The sequence below is a fragment of the Crinia signifera genome, chromosome 9 (genome assembly GCF_055691185.1).
Source record: "Crinia signifera chromosome 9, ASM5569118v1, whole genome shotgun sequence".
In the NCBI taxonomy this organism is placed as follows: domain Eukaryota; kingdom Metazoa; phylum Chordata; class Amphibia; order Anura; family Myobatrachidae; genus Crinia; species Crinia signifera.
This window is the reverse complement of record NC_139225.1, coordinates 91,941,733-91,947,732: the sequence shown is the minus strand read 5'-3', so window position 1 is coordinate 91,947,732 and position 6,000 is coordinate 91,941,733. Positions and strand designations below refer to the sequence as shown.

The following is a 6,000-nucleotide window of genomic DNA, read 5'->3' as shown; positions in this document are numbered from 1 at the left end:
CTGTGCCCCTATACTGCAGACACAGAATGAACCCATCATACCGTGGCACAGTTGAAACTCCTGCTCAGGCCTCTCAGCACCTCCTGAAAAGTCCTCCTAGGCTTCATGGTTAATGTGAGGCTTAGTCTGTCAGTGCCTGTCAGCGCAGCGGCAGCAAGGTAGTACACGGGCGGGCTCAGGGGGGGGGGGGGGTTGGGGGGAACGAATACTTACATTATAGCTGCACTTGGTGCTGTAGAGGCATGGGTCTGCAGGCAGCTTCTTCTTGATCTTCCTCTCCTCTGCGGACTGCGGTACGTAGCGTGAATAGTAGCTTCCTGCTGCTGCTACTGCTGCTGCATGCTGGCCAGCTCACTACCGCCCTCCAGTGGCCGGCGCCCTAGGCAAATGCCTAACCTTGCCTAGTGGTGGCGCCGGCCCTGGCCGCTGCCGCTGAGCCTCCCCCCTGACAATGAACACTATCGCTGCCACTGATCTTCCTGTCACTGAGTCTTCACGCTGGTTCTAACAGGCTCCTCACTTGCGGTGGACAGGTGCGCGATGACGTTACCCGTGCACCCGCACACTGCATCACTGGGGACACTTAAGCTTTCGAGAACCTCTCAGAGGCTTCAGCATATATTTACATGAGACAAATCACTATCTACCAGCCGGAGCTACACAATTGACCTTTTGGCCAGCTCTGCCATAGAGCAATGTTAAATCTATAATATTTTACAGTAAATGCAGCTACAAAGGTAGACAGTAAACAGCTTGGTGCAGACAAGATTCGGTGAGGGCTGAATAGGCTCAAGACTATTTAGGAGTCTTTAATTTTGTGATTAATTGCAATAGAGCTGTGCTTGTGAGGCAGATGAACCCCTTTTTGGGAGGTAGGGGGTAGTATACAATAGGTAGTTAGGTGGAGGTAACCTATGAATGGTATTTAAGGCTGATTTAAATATTTCCACTTCCTCTTGATTTTGAGAAGCCCACATTCCCTTTGGTTTATTTTTTCATGTTTTATGATGTTTGAAAAGCTACTCATTCAAATTTGGCATTCGATGTATATATTATCGGCTTATTTATCCAAAGACTGCTGGTGAGTTCTGCCTTTGCAGGGGTAGGATGGGCACTTCTTTGCGAGAGTGTCCACAACATCCCATAGTAAAGGGAAGTGAGAACTTCTCAGCGCAGGTTATGCCTTTAGCCAGATGGGGCATTTAGTCGCCACCATGTTAAAGTTTGGGAGTTTAAGTCAATGCCATTTTAATGGTTAGGGTGTTTCAGTCATCACCATTATTAACATCTATTGACTGGAGCTGATTAACATAGCGCCTTCCTTGCCACCCGTTTAACAAATAGGGTCAAACCAATTAAATAAATACTAATGACCTTTAACCTTATGTTTGTATGTCTGTGTGTTTATTTTAGTTGATAAGCGCGCTTAATATTTATTTATTAACAGTTTCTTATTTAGCGCAGTATATTCCGTTGCGCTTTACAATTGGAAACAGTGATAAAAAAAACTGGGTAGAAGCAAACCGACATAGAGGTAGGAGGGCCCCTGCTCGCAAGCTTACAATTAATTGTGGTATTAAAATTTGAGTACAACAAATTTATGCATTACAGTAGCTGCACTCAGTAAATCAGTACAGTAACAGTCTGTACACTGTTTACTTGGCTAAGGTTTGCCAGCAAAGGTCATTTGGAATTTGTTTTACTCTCTTATGACAAGAACCCCCCCCCCCCCCCCCCCCTTCCTATAATAGATCTTGTACTAACTGTGGCTCCAAAATACACCTCCCCAAGTCCCCTCCGACACATGTATTTGTCTAAGAATCCCAGCACTCTTCAATGACTCACTCTCTTATAATACAAAACAGGAACATGCCTTTTAGCAGGACAGAAAACACCCCTCTAAAAATGCCACCTTGGTACAGTCGGCAGTTTCGTAGTTTTGGCAGCTGGAAAATATTTAATTATATTGATTTTTGGGATTGCTTTTCATCCAGTTGTCACAGTACATATGAAGAAGCAGGGCTGAGAGGTAAGGCTGATCCTGTACATATGCAGTCACAGGGTTTTTATTTAAAAGAAAATAATATATATAAGAGAGGGTTCCTTATTGAATAGCCTGCGGCTGCGAGTTGCAGGCACATGCGCGATTCCGGCAAGTTTGCTCATAGTTTAAAAGCGACAGTAATTGAAACCAGGTTGGTTTTGCTGGCTAGATTTCAGTATTATTGCTTTATAAATAAAAGCAACTTTGACGGAATCACACATGTGCAAGCAACTTTACGGGCTATTAAATAAAGGTGCCCATACACGGTGAGATTTTTACCATGCGTTTTGAACAATATCGCATCGCATGCAATGCGATTAGAAGACAGTACAAAAAGTATGTGCAGCACATACTTTTTGTACTGTGCAATGAGATGCCCGCGGGAGCATGCATCACATCGCACGGTGCAATCGCACCTTAAGGGATATATATGGGAAGATGTTGTAACTGCCATTTTACAGGCTGTTTCAAAATGACAGTTAAGAGCTGACTGATTAGTACTTTAACCACTTTATCTTTCTCCAAGGTTTGATACATCTGTCCCATAGTCTTTAGATGACCATGATCAGTTAGAAATACTTCGATATTTGTAGGGATTTTTTTTACCGAAAATACCTTTTTATGAGACCTGTAGAAGCAAAGTGCAATGATATGTGATCTGAATGATGTAGTGCAGTAGTTCCCAAACTGTGCGCCTAGGCTCCCTGGGGTGCCTCAGAGCACTTGCAGGGGTGCCTTGGTTTGGTGGTCGAGAACCGATTCAAATTATTTATAGTCAATGTAACAGACAAAATCAGTGCTTGTGGCTTCCAGTTTTAAAATATATGGATAAACAGATGTGAATCTACATAACTGGACCGAAGGATGACATATAAGCACAACATATTTAATTTAATATTGTTTTCTGAAATTCTCAGTAGCAAACTTTGCACCTAGGGGTTCCATGACAAATAATCTTATAATCTAGGGTGCCGTGATGCAAAAAAGTTTGGGAACCACTGATGTAGTGTAATGGGTATTCCATTCTACCACGCTCCTAGCTGACCATACACTGTGTACTGTGTATATGTCACATCTAGTAGCTGTCAGAAAATGTTGGCAGTCATGAATGAACAAGTGACAAACTTCTCTTACTGCCACTTGATACAGTAGTGCTAATGGGAATAATTATTTTGTGTGGTTGAACAGTATAATCTTGTTTTAAGACAACCGTTAAGTAATTCATTTCTATGTGAATATGAAAACATAAAATTATATTTACAGTTCTTAGATGCTAGAATATCACTGTACAGTATTTGTGGATTGATTAATGTCCAGATAATGTTTTCTGTTTCATATTATGATGATGAGTTGAACTAGATAGGGAACTGTAAGTGGTTGTCAGTGCAAATCTTTTTACCCTTTGAGTGACAAGTAAATTTGTCAAATAATAATAATAATAATAATAATAATTTTTTTTACACAACATTTTTTATTTACATTTATACAGCTGCCTACCCTCCTGCATTCTGCAGGAGACTCCCTGAAATAGCAGCAATCTCCCTCTCTCCCTCATTAGTCTAGCAATCTCCCTCATTTCACCTAGCCCACATTAGACTGTTACATTTTTTGGGGGGAAAAGTAATGAGAGACAGATACATTTACATTGAATCAACACCATTTCCCAGCAAGTATAGTATCTCTTACTAGCTGCTTTGGGGCTCATCTACATTTGGATATAAGTCATTTTAAAAGATTCCTCTCAGATGTGGCAGTACACACCAACGATTCTAGGTGCCACGTTCACAATCTCTTTTCACAATCTCTCCATATATGGAACTAGACACACGCTTTGGGAGGAGCATGACACACCCCTTCAAAGGGGCGCTGTGCAAAATTCTACTACCCACTATAATCTCCCTGAAACTAGTTTGCAAAAGTAGGCAAGTATGCATTTATATAACAAATGTGAGTGACGCAGGCAGTTTCAGCGGATATTTTGCACCTCTCTCTCTCAAAGATGTTGGCACTCAAAGGGTTAATAATTGCTCACAGAATGCTGCTATATTTCTGCGTTCATTCAATATCTGGTGAACTTAACCTAAGCATAATGAGCGCAGAGTACAATACAGAGATGCACCTAGTCAACCCAGAGTGCTTTAAAGTGCAAACTAGGAGTGCACCTAGGTGTCCGGTGAAGAAGAAGAATCTCTAAAGGAGAAGCATTGCTGCGTTTAGTTTCCATTATTGTTTAACATAATTTTTCTCAAACTCAGTAGTCGAAACCTCCTAGTAGTCCTGGTTTTAAGGATATGCATGCTTGAGCACAGATAACTTAATTGGGAAGTGTCAAAAGATCAGTAACAATGTTGACATTCATAATGTTGACATAACAATGTCGTCAGTCAGTTAAAAAGTATAGGCAATGTGTCAACTTCTCAGAATGCCAACAGATTAAATGTTTGTATTGTCAGAATGCTGGTTTTAGGGTTAGGCTGTGGATGGGAGGGGTAGGTTAGGTTAGTTACTCCTTTTCCCAATTCCCCTTCCTACCTGTATATATGGGTTAGGTTAGTGTCATCCTGTGGGGGAATTAGGGTTGGGCACTAGCTGGGGGATTTGGATTAGTAAATACTTACTGGAATGCCAGTCTGTCCCAGAAATAACAGAAGTCACATGCCTGCCAGGACCTTGGAAGGTGCCACTACTAGAGCCACCAGGAGAAGCTAAGTCACTGCTGGGGTATCTATATTCTAACATGTCAGCAGTTCCTCGATGTCTAAATGATGAATACAGTATATAGTATAGTATATATCAGGACATCATATCTAACCCGACTTAATTAGTACTTTAGTCATTTTAACTTAACCCTTTGTGTCCAAGCATAGATCTCCTTAAAACTAGGACAGTAATGGGACTTTGAGGACAAGATTGGGGTATATTTCTAAAATAATACCAATGAGGGCACTGGAAATATTAGGTATTTTCCTTCTTATTTCATGTAACTTGGGTTTATGAAGCTTTACATTACATTGCTTCTACGTCAAAGTGCAGCAAAAAGGGAAAACTTTCATCTCATTTGTAGTATAAGTATACTGATACCCAAAGACCACACAGCTTAACCTTTTGCAGGACAAAAATGGATTCATGAAATTCTACACAGCAAGGAACACACCTAAGAAAGTGCGCCCTCCAGGGGCAAGATAGTGCATGGCATGACCTCAGAGTAAACCTGGATAGACCTTTGTAAGCATTTATGTTTTGGTGCTTGCGACAGCCTCTCCGGAAATCGTTACTCTGTAATTTCCAGAGATTAATTTTAAGGGGAAGGGGACAGCGAGGGACCGGTGTGAAAGTGGCAAAGCAGCATTTTGGGGGAGCTATCTGGATAATGCAGGCGTGTTCGGACTGCTCACTTAAATGGCTGCAGCTGCTGCATGAACGCATGAACAACGCGGGGCAGAAACCGGCATGCGGACAGCCTTGCCCAGTGCTAGCATTAGAAGTTGTAGTTTAGCAAATCCTCACTAAAATACAACTTGCTCTGAATCAGGCCCAAAGGTAGAATTGTGGGATTACAATGTTCTTGCATTTTGGGGAATTATGTGACAAGCCTAATCATAATTTTGGGCATTATTCTGATCGGTGCGTACTTTCCCGAATTCTTACGGAGCGGGCCGCACGCAACGCTATGCGGACATCGTCCGTAGAAACGCCCATTGAGCCCCCGCATTCGGACGGTCTCACTCTTTAAGAACAGGGTGTGTGTACGGACGACATACAAACCTTGCGTGTGCGGTGGACACGTACAGATTCTGCACGGTCTTACAGCGTAAGCACGGTCTTACCGCGTCAGAACGGACGGGAAGCTGGCCGTACGCACCGATGCAGAGTATTTACGCTAAATACAACACTATTTCTCTGAGCACCCACAGCGATCACATGACCCACTTATGCAATTAGGCAACCTCATTAAA

The 6,000-nt window shown here is 42.3% G+C and overlaps 1 protein-coding gene across 1 annotated transcript in view; it reads left to right on the top strand.

Annotated features, from left to right (window-relative positions):
- Window positions 1-1,932: 1,932 nt before the first annotated feature.
- Window positions 1,933-6,000, top strand: part of CAPN6 (calpain 6) — a 79,009-nt gene continuing 74,941 nt past the window's right edge. Inside the window, exon 1 of the mRNA XM_083159377.1 lies at window positions 1,933-2,029. The gene's annotated coding sequence lies outside the window, so the exon portion shown is untranslated. The remainder of the gene's footprint in view (window positions 2,030-6,000) is intronic.